General features: G+C 39.1%; 1 protein-coding gene, 1 non-coding gene and 2 pseudogenes across 4 annotated transcripts in view; 1 reads left to right on the plus strand and 3 right to left on the minus strand.

The window, feature by feature from the left end:
• TEX14 (testis expressed 14, intercellular bridge forming factor) overlaps positions 1-17,997 on the minus strand; it is a 97,904-nt gene that overhangs the window by 61,573 nt on the left and 18,334 nt on the right. The gene's annotated exons all lie outside the window — the stretch shown is intronic.
• LOC134389725 (small nucleolar RNA U3) lies at positions 576-791 on the minus strand. Its single transcript, XR_010024710.1, has one exon. It is a non-coding gene; the product is annotated as a small nucleolar RNA U3 (small nucleolar RNA).
• LOC134389727 (small nucleolar RNA U3) lies at positions 6,747-6,917 on the plus strand (annotated as a pseudogene).
• On the minus strand, positions 7,498-7,691 carry LOC134389729 (small nucleolar RNA U3; annotated as a pseudogene).

Genomic DNA, 17,997 nt, shown 5'->3' on the forward strand with positions numbered 1-17,997 from the left:
CTCCAGTATTTATTCATCAAAAAATATTATTTAGAGAAAGTTGCACTGAAGCATTTCACCACACTCTGGTATATTACAAAATGGATTAAAATGGTTCTTAATCATAGAATAGGAAAGTGATTGTGGTATGTTGGGAGAAAGACAACAAAAACAGATTACTAGAATAGTCACCTAAAAGACCTCACTAAATTGCAAAGATTAACTCGACAAAAGAAAAAAAATAACACCAAAGAAACCAACTTCCAATATTACTAAAGCTACCAAAAAAAAAAAAAAAAAAAAAAAAGAACAAAAAACCCTAATGGATTTCCACAAACAGTAAAAAAAAACCAGTAAGCTAAAACATACCTAACTAGAAAACCTTCAGCTCTTTTCCAACAAACCCTTTTATAAAATAATGAGATAACTGATTCAAAATGAATGATACTTAATAGAAAAAAAAAAAAAAAAAACCACCTCACAAATGACAGTAATTATAAACTAAACCACCTTATACATGATCAAAACAAAATGTACACCGAAAAAAACACCTCAACACTTGCTTACTCAAACCCCACTACTGAAAAAAATCCGAAACCACTCAGACTGCGTTATCTCCCTCTACCTCCTCCTAAAGGAGAAGAAGAACGATCATCAATGACAAAAGGCAATTGCACAAAGCAACACCAAATGTCAGCTTCACGCTCAGGAGAAAACGCTACACCTCCTCCTCGTGGTTTTCGGTGCTCTACACATTCAGAGAAACTTCTCTAGTAACGAACTATAGAAATGATCCCTGAAAGTATAGTCTTAACAAATCATTGCTTACTTTTCCGAAGTGGAAGAAACTCACACATATTTTACTGTTGGTGAGTTTTTCTTACGGCACTATTTTCCCAAATGTGTATTGGTATGTGTTTTCTAAAGAGCATGTTTCCATTACTAAGGTTCGACAAAGTATTTTGAAATACTCTTGAGTTCTCGAAAACAATTTAAGCTGCCACATTAATTAACATACAGTTGCTAAACAGCCAATCACTCGCCAGTTATTTCCACCACCACCCCCCGCCTCACTTCTACCGCGCGTCAGGTTTGCCTACGTAATTATGACGACTACAAAGCGCGCTGGCGCGCCTAGAACCGTCACAGCCACACCTTAATTTGGACCAATGATACAAGCCGGGAGGCCTTTCGTGAGAAAAACGAAAACTGATAAGCTGAGAGTGAAAGCGACAATCCAAAACCAAGGACTAGGACGTTTACATAGCGTGCCCTATTTTTATTTTTTTTTGTCGTTTTTTCGTGACCAGCACTCAGCTAGTGAGTGCACCGGTCAGTCTTATATAGGATCCGAACCCGCGGCGGGAGCGTCGCCGCACTGCCAGCGCAGCACTCTACCAAGTGCGCCACGGGCTCGGCCCCCAGCGTGCCCTATTTTTAAATGTTATTCTTTAATCTATTGGAGCATAATGTTGATAACAATAAGGTCAAGGGTTCAGATCCTCCTACCGGCAGGCCGCCAGAAAAAAAACTTTTTTTATCCTGTGATCAAAATAAAAGACATATGAATATTCTTTTGGATTTTTTTTCTTTCCAAATAGGAATTTTTATTCTACATATGACATTGTCTTGTGTTCAAACAACCAGGACAATATATTAGTCCCCTGCTTTAAGCGTCAGCTTTCCATCTCTTGGGTTAAAGACAAAATTTCTCTACATATTTATAAGGCCCTTTATGGTCTGGCCCACACCTACCTCTGGAGTCTTATTTTGCACCACATTTCCCCTCACTCCAGCCACACTGGCCTTTTTACAGTTCCTCATATTTGCCATGCTCCCTTCTGCCACAGGGCCTTTGCACAAGCTCTTCTCTAACAGGCATTCTCCCTCCAACTTCTAATCTCAACTTGACTTCAATTTATCATTCAGACATCTGTCCAAGTGTCATTGTCTCAGGGACTCCTTCCCTGACCTCCTTAAATCAAACACCTCTTTTGTGTGATTATTTGATTAATGCCTGCCACCTGCACGGGACTTTAAGTTTCAAAAGGGCACAGACTATGGATATCTTTGTGTACCCACAATATCCCAAGCACCTAGTACTGAATGAATGAATCCAACTCACAAAACTGGGCTAAACAGGGGTTGAAAACATTAACAACTGGCCATTTTAAAGCTATTGGGGGGAGGTACTACCCAAACAGCGAAGGGTTAAAGATGAACCCCTGAGGCCCACTAACATCTTAAGACACAAGCTGAGGAAACAGCCAAAAAGTAGGCAGAGGTAAGAGGAAAACCTGAAAGAAATGGGTCATGGTGACAGGGAGGTAAGAGTTTCAAAAAGGAGGATCATTCAACAGCATCAAAGCAGAGCCTCTACTAAGAAGGAAGAGTGAGAGCAGTGCTAGTAGGATTCACATTTATTACTGCTCAGGACTTCCTGTGTTACAAGTATTTGGGACAGGACTGTGTACCCTACCAGGCTGTCTCCTCTACCCTAGAGGGAGGGTGGAAACTGCCAAATATATTTCCTGTCTTCATTGCTTGCTACAATTATCTGCCCAATACAAGTAAGCCTAAGAGTAGAGAAGAGCAGCAAAGAACAGTGTGGGAAAACAATTCATGGATCTCTCCTCTTTACGCATGTCATGGGAGTGAGGCACTGACTACTCTTTTGTTCTGGACTAACTTTTTGAAGATATTTGTATAATATTTTTGGAACTTTGAAAGACAAACATAGTATCTTCCTTCAGAGCAAAGTGAATACATGTCTACTGTCCAGTATAATAAAGATAATGTCTCCCTCTGTAGCAAAGGGCATACTGTTCATTATAAAGGATTCATGCTCCCTAAGCTCAGGGTTCCTCTACTGTAAAGCAATCCACTACATGCTCAATGTTATCTGTCTCTCTGCATGGCTCTGTGGTAACTGGGGCTACATGAACCAGCAATAAAAATGCTGATATTCTGGCTTCTGCTATTGCTATGAGTAATAAACTATCACTCATCTCTGATGAAGGAATCTCATCTCTTCTACCAGCATCCATAAACATGTAGCAGGCTAACTTGTCAAGTTTCAGACTATTCATAGTTCTTGACAGGAAGGGACAACAGTCCAGAAAAATAGGCTGGTTAATCCCTGGGGCTCATAAGGCAAAAAATTAAATCAGTCAGGGCTTCCAAGGGCTTCTCTAGGGACCAGGAAGCATTTAGGGAGGCACTGAGCAACTATTCTTGAGGGGATACAGGTGGCTGAAAAGAAAATTAGATTGAGGGCAGGCCCGTGGCTCACTCGGGAGAGTGTGGTGCTGATAACACCAAGGCCACGGGTTCGGATCCCATATAGGGATGGCCGGTTAGCTCACTGGGTAAGCGTGGTGCTGACAACACCAAGTCAAGGGTTGAGATCCCCTCACCGGTCATCTTAAAAAAAAAAAAAAAAAAAAATTAGATTGAAAACCACTGTCCCTACAACTTACACAAACATGCTCTTTGGAGACTTCCTAGTAGAAAACAACACTTACTCATTCATTCAATACATATATATTTTAAGCCAGCATTGTACCCATGTTGTGGCTAATATAAAGATGAATAAAAACAGTCCCACAAGAAGTAACCACTGGCAACTATGACATAGTACAAAGAAAGACTGACCAAAAGGGTCAAAATACCTGGATTCAAATGTTGAAGTTCTAATGACCACCCTTGTTAGCCCAGGGCCTCCAGATGGGTCAGTCTCCTAACCTCTGGGCCTCTTGGGAGATGAGATCTGATATTTAACAATAATGTGTGTCAGGTACCATTTCAATTGACTCACTTAATCCTCACAACAATTCTACAATGTTGTAGGGATAGAGAAACAGAGATGTAGAGAGATTAAGCAATTTGGCAGAAGTCAAAAAGCAGTCTGGCTCCCAAACCATGCACTTACTATACCATACTGTGACTTTATGAAACACGTATTTATTTGGTCTTAGTACCTATTTCTTGACATACAGCTCCTAAAACCCTTGGAATCTCCAGAGTGATAAGAGTGGTATGATTAGAGGGTTGGGACCTTCAGCCCCACCCCACAATCTCTGGGGAAGGAAGAAGGGCTGAAGGTTAAGTTGATCACCAATGGCCAGTGATTTTTATTGTTGTTGTTGCAGCTGGCCAAAATGGGGATCCGAATCCTTGACCTTGGTGTTATCAGCACCACGCTCTAACCAAATCAATGGCCAATGATTTAATCAATCATGTCTGCGTAATGAAGCTTCCATAAAAACCCAAAAGGATTGGGTTCAGGGAACACCTAGACAGATGAACATATGGAGGTGCCTATAAAGTAGCCTACCCAGAAAGGCTGCAGAAGCTCCACGTCACTTCCCACATGCCTTGCCCTAGGCATCTCTTCCAGCAGGCTGTTCATCTGTAACTTTTGCAACATCTTTTATAATAAATGGGTAAATGTAAGTAAAGCATTTCTGTGAATTTCCTGAGCAGCTCTAGCAAATTAATCATACTCAAGATGGGGATTGTGGGAACCCACCCAGTTGTCAGAGGTATACCTACTACTCATGATTGGCATCTGAAATGGAGACAGTCTTGTGGAACTCAACCTGTGGGATCTGATGCTATATCCAGGTAGACAGTGTCAGAATTGAATTGAATTAGAGGACACCCAGCGGGTATCTGCTGGAGAACTGTTTGATGTTTGAAGAAACAGTTCCCACAAAAAATGTTGTTAGGAGTGTTGTGCTGAGTGATTGAGTGGTGAGTTAGAGTAGGAAAAACACTTTGGTTTTTCCAACCTTTTTTTTTTGTTGGCCAGTAAAGGGCTTGAACCTCAGATGTTGGTGTTATCAGCACCACTCTAACCAACTGAGCTAACTTGCCAGCTTTTCCCCATATCTCTTATAGTTTTCCTCCCATCCTAATTCCTCAGCCTTATTCCTTAGAACTGCAGAAGACTTTAATTACTAAATACTACTGTCCACTGTACTGAACACAGAAGAAAGATAAAATATTAGTTCCTGAGAGAAAGGAACCTAGACAGCTTTGAGGGAAGTAGGAAGATGGGGTGTAAAGAGAGACAATGGGATAAAACAAATAATATTTCTACAGGAAGGAGGGATATTTCATCCTATTCTTCAATATTCACTACACCAACTTAAGGTAGTGCTTGGGTTGAGACCATAGAAAGAAGGATAAACTTTCCATGAAGCCTGAAAAAAAGAAAAAACTGAAAAATGAGAATACATCAGTGCTGGAGAGAAAGTTAGAAATGTACACTTTCTTAAATTGCTGCTGTGAGTGTTACGATTCTTTTGCAAAGCAATATGACAATATTTATTAAAAGTTTGATTCAAAAATCTCACTCTGGATATTAAAAACCCATTATGTAAAGAGATATTACAAGGTAAAGAGATATTTCAAGGTATTTTATCAAAGCATTATTTCTGGTGATAAAAACTGCAAAAAAAAATAACAAATATATAATTTGTATCAAGTATACAATTTGTATACAGAAATTTGTATCTCTGTAGAGATACAATTGAATAAATTATGGTACATACAAATGACAAAATATCAAGCATCTATGAAAATGAATCACTGGCTGGCTGGTTAGCTCAGTTGGTTAGAGCACAGCCTTATAAACACCAAGGTCACAGTGTTATAAGGCTCCCCTGTCGGCCAGCCACCACCTAAAATAAAATGAATGATTTAGATTTACATTAGTTGGCCTAGAAATAGACAGGATATACTGTTAAATGGGAAAGGCAAGTTAGAAAAATGTGTATATTGTGATACCACTTTTGTAAAAGGCAGTTTAACAACTTTTAAATATACATGTTTTTAGTTAATTCAATTAGTTAAAATAACTTCATACTATTTTTGTAATAAAAACATTAAAAAAAAAAAAAGATGACCGGTAAGGGGATTTTAACCCTTGGCTTGGTGTTGTCAGCACCAAGCTCAGCCAGTGAGTGAACCGGCCATCCCTATATAGGATCCAAACCCGTGGCCTTGGTGTTATCAGCACTGCACTCTCCCGAGTGAGCCACGGGCCAGCCCCATAAAAACAGTTTTTAATGGAAAAAATGCTTATTAAGGGCCACCCATGGAAGAATGTTCTAGACTTTTTCTGAGAAAGGAAAGAAGGAAGGAAGGAAGAAGTTTTTGGATGTTTTGTTTTTTTTCCAGCTGGTCAGTACAGGGATCCGAACCCTTGACCTTGGTGTTACAAAACATCATGCTCTAACCACCTGAGCTAACCAGCCAGATACTGACTGGATGCTTCTTTACCACCATGAACCCAGGGAGAAAAGTGAGAATAGGAGGAAAGTAACAATTTTCAGAATAGGGACTGGGCTAGTGACAGACAAGTGAACTGCAAAGAGAAAACAATGACTTTACTTGCTGGCATGAGAACTGAATAAACTGAAAGCATGTTGCTTTTTCACCTTAATTAGGGCAGTTTTCAAAGGCATTGTCCAACAAAAAACGAAGTTGGCACCTAAAGTGAAATAATTACATCACATAACAGTCAGTAGAATTACATGAGATTCTGCAGATAGTTCTAAGTCCATTCATTGTGAGACAAGAGTGATGCAACCAATGTAAAACCACAGTAACTTCCTACAGCAAATATGAAAAACATCCGTTTAACCTGGGGTAACTAAAAAGTGAGGTTCAGAAAAACAAAAGTTTTGATATAAGGAATGTTAAGAAAATGAAAAGAACAGCACACCAGACTAAAAAGTATAATTTTAAATTACATTTTTAAGACTATACTTTCAGCGATCATTAGTATAGAAGTTTCTCTGAACGAGTAGAGAGCACCAAAAACCACCACGAGAAGGTGCAGTGTTCTTTCCTGAGCATGAAGCTGGCTCGGTGTTGCTTCCCTGCAACTGCCCGTTGCCATTGACGATCGTTCTCACTCTCTGAGTGGTCTTGGAAGAAAAGTGCTGCTTTAATAAGCAAGGGTTTGGATCCCCCAAACCAGCCAGCTGCCAAAAAACGTAAACAAAGTAAATAAATTAAATAAATTAAATTGCATTTTATTACAACTTGTTAACTTTAAAAAAGTAAATACAATGGCATCTTACTAAAGAAACAACTAGAAAATTAAGCATGGCACTGAGGAAAAAAAAATCTTATGACTTTTAAAATATTAAAAGAACACAACACCACCTTAAGTTGCTTTTCCTGCTATCTTTCTTAAAAGATAATCACCCACATTGTAGGGCCGGATCCCATTGCTCAAAACATATAGAGTACGTTAAGCCCCTGAAATGTGCAAACTGAGACAGAAGTGTAGCTTGCTAAAACTGGCAACACAACAGATATGCTAGCCCTCAGAACGTTAAGATCCTACCTAACACAGACAGCATGAAACAACAGAACATGTAACAAAACATAAAAAGAAAAACCCCATTAGCTAAAAAGGAAATCTCATTGTTAAACAACAAAAGGGTGAAACAGGAGAACAGAAGTAAAGATCACTCTACCGTAACTACTTATCCTCTTGGTTCCACATACTCAACCTATTTCCCTCTTTCTCTTCTGAAAAAAGAGACCACCACTTATTGTAAATTCAACAAAACATTACCAGAACAAGCTTCACACTCAAGAAACAAAATTACACTTCCTCCTGATGGCTTTCAGAGATTCAGATATTCAAAAAAGTTACAAACTAAGCAAGTGATTTCTGAAAGTATAATCTTAACCTTCAAGCTGCAGCCTTTGCTGGGTCTATACTGGCTGTGCACCTTAAAATGATGGCTACTTTCCCCATGTCTGGTTCCACTGGAAAATAAATAGGAAAACAGGCTCTGCAATACAATATTTTCAAATTCTATTATTTCACAACACATTTTAACGTTTTAAGTGGAGACGTAATTTTTAAAAAACGTTTTAAACAGCCACACTTCATTAACATATTATTGAATGACAGCCAATCACAACCCGCATCTTTAAAGCCCCCCAAGTGTTCTGGTAAAGCGGCCTAGCCCCCTAGAGGAATCAAGCTGAATCTGGGAATAGGTAAATCCTAGCAATTGCTCGCTACAGCTATGGCTATCCTGAGTTTGACATCACCTTGAAGAGACAATCACCATGACTATGGCAGGGAGGGGAACTGAGTGACAGACCCAGTGCTTGGATACAGAACCTTCTGGTTCTTGTACTGTATGTTTGCACTAGCTGTTCACACTTTTTGAATTTTTAAAATAAATTTATACATTCCCTCCAGATTTTTAAACTTGATGGCGTATAGTTGTTTATAGTAGTCTTGAATGATTCCTTGTATTTCAGATGAATCAGTTGTAATATCACCTTTTTCATTTCTAATTTTTGTTATTTGAATCTTCTCTCTTCCTTTTTTTTGTTAGCCATGCTAATGGTCAAAAAACCAACTTTTTGATTCATTGATCTTTTCGATTGGTTTTGGGGTTTCAATTTCATTCAGTTCTGCTCTGATCTTAATGATTTCTTTCCGTCTGCTAACTTTAGGTTTGGATTGTTCTTGTTTTTCTAGTTCTTTAAGGTGAAGTGTTAGGTTGTTCACTTGCCATCTTTCCATTCTTCTGAGGTGAGCATTTAATGCAATAAATTTCCCCCTTAGTACTGCTTTTGCAGTATCCCACAAGTTTTGGTATGATGTATCATTATTTTCATTAGTTTCAATAAATTTTTTGATTTCCTGCTTAATTTCTTCTTGGACCCATATGTCATTAAGTAGAATGCTGTTTAATTTCCATGTGTTTATATAGTTTCCAGAATTTCATTTGTTATTGATTTCTAGTTTTAATCCATTGTGGTCTGAGAAAATACATGGGATAATTCCAATTTTTTTGAATTTGTTGAGACTTGATTTGTGACCTAATATGTGATCTATCCTGGAGAATGATCCATGTGCTAATGAGAAGAATGAATATTCTGAGGCTGTTGGAATGAATGTTCTGTAGATATCTGCCAAATCCAATTGGTCTAGAGTATTGTTTAGATCTTGTGTTTCTCTGCTGATTCTTTGCCTAGATGATCTGTCCAATATTGACAGTGGGGTGTTCAGGTCCCCCGCTATTATGGTACAGTAAATTTCTGGACACACACAAGCTCCCAAAACGGAGCCATGAAGATCTAGAAAATCTGAACAGACCAATAACAATAAAAGAGATTGAAGCTGTTATCAGAAGGCTCCCAACAAAGAAAAGCCCAGGACCAGATGGATTCACAGCAGAATTTTACCAAACATTCAAAGAGGAATTGACACCGATGCTTTACAAACTATTCCAAAAGATTGAAACAGACGCAAATCTCCCAAACTCATTCTATGAAGCAAACATCATCCTGATACCAAAACCAGGTAAAGATATAACCAAAAAAGAAAACTACAGGCCGATATCCTTGATGAATATAGATGCAACAATCCTCAATAAAATACTAGCAAACAGAATACAGCAACACATATGTAAAATTATTCACCACGATCAAATGGGATTCATCTCAGGGATGCAAGGTTGGTTCAACATACACAAAGCAATAAATGTGATACACCATATTAATAAAATCAAACACAAGGACGATATGATCATCCCTACAGATGCTGAAAAAGCATTTGATAAAATTCAACACTCATTCATGACAAAGACTCCCTATAAGTTAGGTATAGACGGAAAGTATCTCAACATAATCAAAGCCATATACGATAAACCCACTGCCAATATCATCCTGAATGGGGAAAAGCTGAAAGCTTTTCCTTTAAGAACAGGAACTAGACAAGGATGCCCACTCTCACCACTCCTTTTCAACATAGTGTTAGAAGTACTAGCCAGAGCAATCAGAGAAGAGAAGGAAATAAAGGGCATCCAGATTGGAAAAGATGAAGTCAAAGTGTCCCTGTTTGCAGATGACATGATCCTATATATCGAACAGCCTAAAGCCTCTACAAAAAAACTCTTGGAGGTGATAAGTGACTTCAGCACAGTAGCAGGATACAAAATCAACACACAAAAATCAGCGGCATTTCTATTCTCCAATAGTGAACAAGCAGATAGGGAAATCAAGAAAGCCGGCCCATTTACAAAAGCCACCAAAAAAATAAAATACTTAGGAACTGAGTTAACCAAGGATGTGAAAAATCTCTATAATGAGAACTACAAACCACTGCTGAGAGAAATTAGAGAGGATACAAGAAGATGGAAAGATATCCCATGCTCTTGGATTGGAAGAATCAACATAGTGAAAATGTCTGTACTACCCAAAGTGATATACAAATTCAATGCAATCCCCATCAAATTTCCAATGACATTTTTCTCAGAAATGGCAAGAACCATCCAGACATTTATATGGAATAACTAAAGACCACGCATAGCCAAAACAACCCTGAGCAAAAAAAAATAAAGCTGGAGGCATAACAATACCTGACTTTAAACTACACTACAAAGCTATAATAACCAAAACAGTATGGTGCTGGCATAAAAACAGACACACTGATCAATGGAATAGAATAGAGAATCAAGAAATCAACCCACACACCTACAGCCATCTGATCTTTGACAAAGGCACCAAGCCTATACACTGGGGAAGAGACTGCCTCTTCAGCAAATGGTGCTGGGATAACTGGATATCCATATGCAGGAGAATGAAACTAGATCCATACCTCTCACCATATACTAAAATCAACTCAAAATGGATTAAGGATTTAAATATACACCCCGAAACAATAAAACTTCTTAAAGAAAACATAGGAGAAACACTTCAGGAAATAGGACTGGACACAGACTTCATGAATACAACCCCAAAAGCACGGGCAACCAAAGGAAAAATAAACAAATGGGATTATATCAAACTAAAGAGCTTCTGCACAGCAAAAGAAACAATTAGCACACTTAAAAGACAACCAACAGAGTGAAAGAAAATATTTGCAAAATATACATCTGACAAAGGATTAATATCCAGAATATATAAGGAACTCAAACAACTTTACAACAAAAAAACAAGCAACCCAATTAAAAAATGGGCAAAAGAGTTAAGTAGACATTTCTCTAAGGAAGATATCCAAATGGCCAACAGACATATGAAAAAATGCTCAACATCACTCAGCATCCGGGAAATGCAAATCAAAACCACATTGAGATACCATCTCACCCCAGTTAGGATGGCTAAAATCCAAAAGACTCTGAACGATAAATGCTGGCGAGGTTGCGGAGAAAAAGGAACTCTCATACATTGTTGGTGGGACTGCAAAATGGTGCAGCCTCTATGGAAAATGGTATGGAGGTTCCTCAAACAATTGCAGATAGATCTACCATACGACCCAGCTATCCCACTGTTGGGAATATACCCAGAGGAATGGAAATCATCAAGTCGAAGGTATACCTGTTCCCCAATGTTCATCGCAGCACTCTTTACAATAGCCAAGAGTTGGAACCAGCCCAAATGTCCATCATCGGATGAGTGGATACGGAAAATGTGGTATATCTACACAATGGAATACTACTCAGCTATAAAAACGAATGAAATACTGCTATTTGCAACAACATGGATGGACCTTGAGAGAATTATATTAAGTGAAACAAGTCAGGCACAGAAAGAGAAATACCACATGTTCTCACTTATTGGTGGGAGATAAAAATAAATAAATAAATTCACACACACACACACACACACACACACACACACACACACACACACACAGAAAAAAAAACCGGGTGTGGGGGGGAGACATAGTAACTATAATTCCTTGAAGTTGTACGACAAGCAAACAGAAAGGACATTGTTGGGAGGGAGGGGGGAGAGGGAGGAGGGAGGGAGGTTTTGGTAATGGGCCACAATAATCAACCACATTGTATATCGACAAAATAAAATTAAGAAAAAATAAAGATTAAAATTAAAAAAAAAAAAAAAGATCGGAATCTTTCTTGGAGTTTTGTTTCTGCCATGTTTGATGGGTTCATGCTGGTATGTTAATAGGAATGGTGAAAACTAGCATTGAATGAAATCTTGTTATTCCGTGTAACAGCCATAGATGTAGCCTCATGATTTAATTCTTAGGTATGTTGTGCTTATGACCCCACTGACAAAGGGCTTTCCACCTCTTGTTCCCTTTGCCTGAAATGCTCTTTGAGAGTCAGTACACCTGGCACCTTGGCAGCTTCCAAAACAGACACGTCTCTGATACCAGGGAGGAAGGAAAGACTGGGCTTCTCTGGACATTTTTAATAACTTTGTACTTAATGAATCTTTGAAGAGACAAGCAATATATGTCCTTGGTGATCTGTCCTAAACTTTAGAACCTAAGATCTTGAGTCTCCAAAGCTGGCAGGTTAATATGACGTTAGTACTATAGAGATCCAGATATCCTCACCCTGGGGAACTTTTTTTAAGTCCATGGAAAGATTTTCCAAAATACAGTACAGATCCTGGGCCTAGGAGGCTATGAAAATCTGGGTGGGGCTAGGGATGGATAGAACTTGGGTGCTTTGGCTGTCTCTAACCCCTATTAACCACTGATATAATGGCACATAAAAGGTTAACACTAAATAGCATAATCTGTTAAGGTGTCAATATTGTGCTAAAAGCTTTATTTATATGCCATTTAAGTCTTGCCAGTTAGCTCAGTTAGTTAGAATGCAGCCTTGTAACACCAACGTCAAGAGTTCAGATCCTCATACCAGCCAGCTGCCAAAAAAAAATTCGAAATATGTCATTTAATATTTTTTGAGGTGGATACTATTATTATCCCCATTTTATAGCCGAGGAAACTGAGACAGAGTCTCTGATAACTAGGCCCAGGAGATGTGAATCTGAAGCCAGTCTGCCAGCTACTCTCCTGGGGCATATGAGACTGGTGAACCACAAAATCATTTCAAGTGCTATGCCCAAATTATTTTTTATTTTAATATCATATTGTAATATATTACATCTTTTATTTTAATATCATTAAACTATTTAAATATTAATATTAAAACAATTATTTAAATATATATTTGAAAAACAAAATAATGACAGCACTGCACACCTATTAAGGTGGATATAACAATCCAAAACTTCCAAACACTGACAACAAGTGCTGGCAATGATGAGGAGCAACAAGGATCAATGACTAGTCCTCTCATTTATTACTGACTGGAATACAAAATGGTACAGCCACTTTGGGGACAATTTTGCAGTTTCTTACAGAGCTAAACAGTCTTACCATATAATTCAGCAAGTGAGCTCCTTAGTATTTACCCAAAGTGAGTTAAAAATGTATGTTCACACAAAAACACACACATGGATGTTTATAGCAGCTTTATAATTGCCAAAACTTGAAAGCAATCAAGATGTCCTTCAACAGGTGAATGAATAAACAAACTGTGGTACACCCACATGATAGATATGTACTCAATACCAGAGCACCCAGATATATAAAGCAAATATTATCAGATTTAAAGGGAGAGACAGATACCAACACAATAATAGTTGGGGACTTTAACACCCTACTTACTCTCAGCACTGGACAGATCATCAAGACAGAAAAGCAACAAGGAATGTGAAATTTAAATGGCACCATAGACTAGATGGATCTAACAAACATATACAGAGCATTTTATCCAACAGCTGTAGAACACACATTCTGTGTGTTCATCAGCACATGGAACATTCTCTAGGACTGACTAAAAGTTAGGCCACAAAATAAGTCTTGACGAATTCAAAAAACCTGAAATCATATCAAGTATTTCTGACCATAATGGAATAAAACTAGAAATCAATAACAAGAGGAACTTGTGAAAGTACACAAATACATAGAAATTAAACAACATGCTCTTGAATGACCAATGAGTCAAAAAAGAGATTAAGAAGGAAATAAAAAAATTTCTTGAAACTATCCAAACCTATGGGATACAATCAAGGCAGTATTAAGAAAGTTTACAGCAATAAACACCTACTTCAAAAAAATAGAAAAATTTCAAATAAACAGCCTAACAATACACCTCAAGGAACTAGAAAAGCAAGAACAAACTAAACCTGAAATAAGTAGAAGAAAAGAAATATACTGGCCAGCCACCTCCAAAAAACAAAAACACAAAAAAGAAAGAAAAACAATAAAAATCAGAGCAGAAATAAGTGAAATTGAGACTAAAAATACAATGCAAAATATCAATCAAATGAAAAGTTGGTTCTTTGAAAAGATAAAAGCAACAAACCATTAGCCAGACCAACCAAGAAAAAAAGAGAAAAGACCCAAATAAATAAAATCAGAAATGCAAATGGAGACATTACTATGGATACCACGGAAACACAAAAGATCATCATAGACAATCATGAACAACTATATGCCAATAAAATATGAAAACTTGGAAATGGATAAATTCCTAGACACACATGAGCTAACAGGACTGAACCAAAAAGAAATAGAAAACCTAAATAGGCCAATAACAAGTAATGAGATTGAAGCAGTAATAAGTCTCCCTACAGAGAAAAGCCCAGGACCAGATGGCTTTACTGCTGAATTCTACCAAACATTTAAAGAAGAGCTAATACCAAAACTTCTTAACCTACTTCAAAAAATGGAAGTGGACAGAATTCTTCCAAACTCAGACTAAATTACGCTGATAACAAAACCAGACAAGGACACAGAAAAATAGAATCTTAATACAATAAAGGCTATATATGACAAACCCACAGCTAACATACTGAATGGGGAAAAGCTGAAAGCTTTCCCCCTGAGAACTGGAACAAGACAAGGATGCCCACTCTCACCATTTCTATTCAACATAGTACTGGAAGTCCCAGCCAAGCAATTAGGCAAGAGAAAAGGAAATCCAAATTGAAAAGGAAGAAGTCAAGTTGTCTCTGTTTGCAGGTAACATGATTTTATATAGAGAGAAACCTAAAGACTCTACCAAAATATCCTAGACATGATAAACAAATTCAGTAAAGTTGCGGGATACAAAATCAACATACAAAAATCAGTATCATTTCTATAGACCAACACTGAACTGGCAGAAAAAGAAACCAAGAAAGCTATCTCACAACAGAGACAAAAATAAAATAAAATACATATGAATAAAGTTAACCAAGGAGGTGAAAAGTCTCTACAATGAAACTTATAGTTTACACTGATTAAAGAAAGTAAAGAAGACACAAGAAAATGGAAAGACATCCCATGCTCATGGACTGGAAGAATCAGTATCCTCAAAATGACCATACCACCCAAAGCGATCTATAGATTCAATGCAATCCCCATCAAACTACCAAAGACATACTTCAGAAAAATAGAAAATTAAAGAATATATATGGAACAATAAGAGACCCTGAATAGCCAAAGCACTCCTGAGCAAAAAGAACTAAGTGGGGGTATTATGCTCCCTGACTATGAAATATTCTACAAAGCTATAATCAAAACAGAATGGCAGGGCTGGCCAGTTAGCTCAGTTGGTTAGAGCACAGTGTTGATAATACCAACATCCAGGGCTCCATCCCTGTTACAGGCCACCAGGGGAAAAAAAAAAAAAAAAAAAAAAACCCTGCAAAAACAGCATGGTACTGGCACAAAAACAGACACAGAGACCAATGGAACAGAAAAGAATTGAGAATTCAGAAATAGATCCACATATCTATAGCCAACTGATTTTTGACAAAGGAGCCAAGAACATTCATTGGGGAAAGGAAAATCTTTTCAATAAATAGTGCTGGGAAAAGTGGAGATCTATGTGCCAAAGAATGAAATTAGACCCCTATCTCTCACCATATACCAAAATCAACTCAAAATGGATTAAAGACTTAAACGTAAGACCTGAAACTATAAAACTTCTAGAAGAAAACATAGGGGAAACAATTCAGGACACAGGACTGGGCAAAGATTTTATGAATAATACTTTTAAAGCACAGAGAACAAAGGCAAAAATTAACAAATGGGATTATATCAAACTAAAAAATTTCTGCACAGCAAAGGAAACAACAGAGTGAAAAGAAAACCTACAGAATGGGAAAAAATATTTGCAAACTATACATCAGAATATATAAAGAACTCTAAAACAGGAGGTTCTGGTCAAGATGGCGGAGTAGTCAGTTCCTGGTGTAGCTCTCTTCCACAGAATGACCAATTTACAACTGTTATGGAGCAACGACAGAAGACTCAAGGTCTGCGCTGGAACAGGCAGGAAATGCGTGCCACGGGACCCTAGTTCATGTTGCTCCCCTCTGCATAGAGAGACTTTAGAGCTGCTAGTCCCACACGCCCCAAGCCTGCCAGGCTGGAGAAGGCAGGCAGGTCGGGACTTCCGCCCCAGGCCGGTTCCCACTGCCAGGAGAGACTTAAGAGGCTTGGGGGCCCCCACACCCCAAGCCAGCTGTGCTGGAGAAGACAGGCAGGGCTGGACCTCCGGCCCCAGACCCCTGCCGCGGGGAGAGTCTTAAAAGCCTCGGGGCTCCCACACCCCAAGCCAGCCATCCTGGAGAAGGCAGGTGGGGTGGGACTTCCGGCCCAGGCTGGTCCCTGCCACTGGGAGAGACTTAAGAGGTTTGGGACCCCCACACCCCAAGCCAGCCGTGCCAGAGAAGGCAGGTGGGGCTGAACCTCTGGCCTAGGCTGGTCCCCGCTGCCGGGAGAAACTTAAGAGGCTCAGGGCTCCCCCACCCGAGCCAGCCCAACCAGAGAAGGCAGGTGGGGCAGGAGTTTTCTGGCCCAGGCCAATCCCTGTCGCTGGAAGAGAATTAAGAGGCTCGGGGCCTACACACTCCGAGCCAGCTGTCCTGGAGAAGGCAGGGTGGGCTGGACTTCTGGCCCAGGCCGTCCCTGGTACCGGGAGAGACTTGAGAGGCTTGGGGCCCTCTCACCCTGAGCCAGCTGTGCCGGAGAAGGCTGTTGGGGCGGGACCTCCAGACCAGGCCAATCCCTGCCCCCAGGAGAGACTTAAGAGCCTTGAGGCCTCCATACCTGGAGCCAGCTGTCCCAGAACATGCAGGTGCAGTGGAAACCCCAGCCCAGGCTAGTTCCTGCTGACCAGAAGTGGCAGTCCCTTCAGGATCCAAGCCAGACATCAGGGTGAAATGAAGTGGATTGTGATACCCCCAGACACAATGACAAAACACCACAGGAAAGACACCAGAAATATGAAAAATCAAATTACAAAGGAAAATAATAACTCTCAAGCACTAGATCCTATTTAACAGGAAGTCTCTGAAACGACAGACAAGGAATTTAGAGTAACAGTTCTAAGGAAACTAAATGAAATACAAGAAAACTCTGACAACACAATGAAATGAGGAAAAATATAATGGATCTGAAAGAAGAAATGCACAAAGAAACCAATGCCTTGAAAAAGAATGTAGCTGAGCTTGTGGAGCCAAAGGATTCATTCAACGATATAAAAAACACAACAGAGAGTTTAACTAGCAGACTTGAACAAGCAGAAGAGAGAATTTCTGACCTTGAAGACAGGCTGTTTGAATTAACACAGGCAGACCAGAAAAAAGAAAAAAGAATTTTAAAAAATTGAAGAAAATCTAAGAGAGACTACAGACAACCTTAAGCACTCAAATATCCAAATCATGGGTATTCCAGAAGCGAAGGAAAAAAGAAATGGCACTGAAAACATATTCAATGAAATAATAGAAGAAAACTTCCAAGGTATAGGGAAAGTCACAGATCTCCAGATTCAGGAAGCCTAAATATCCCCAAACACATTCAACCCAAAAAGATCCTGTCCAAGACATGTGATAATCAAACTGGCAAAACTCAAAGACAAAGAGAGAATCTTTTTTTTTTTTTTTTTAAAAGATGACCGGTAAGGGGATCTTAACCCTTGACTTGGTGTTGTCAGCACCACGCTCACCCCAGTGAGCTAACCGGCCATCCGTATATGGGATCCGAACCCGTGGCCTTGGTGTTATCAGCACCACACTCTCCCGAGTGAGCCACAGGCTGGCCCAACAAAGAGAGAATCTTAAAAGCTGCAAGAGAGAAGTGGTGAGTCACCTATAAGGGAGCCCCAATCAGGATAACATCAGACTTTTCATCAGAAACCCCAAAAGCCAGAAAAG

The sequence above is a fragment of the Cynocephalus volans genome, chromosome 10 (genome assembly GCF_027409185.1).
Source record: "Cynocephalus volans isolate mCynVol1 chromosome 10, mCynVol1.pri, whole genome shotgun sequence".
NCBI classification, from domain to species: domain Eukaryota; kingdom Metazoa; phylum Chordata; class Mammalia; order Dermoptera; family Cynocephalidae; genus Cynocephalus; species Cynocephalus volans.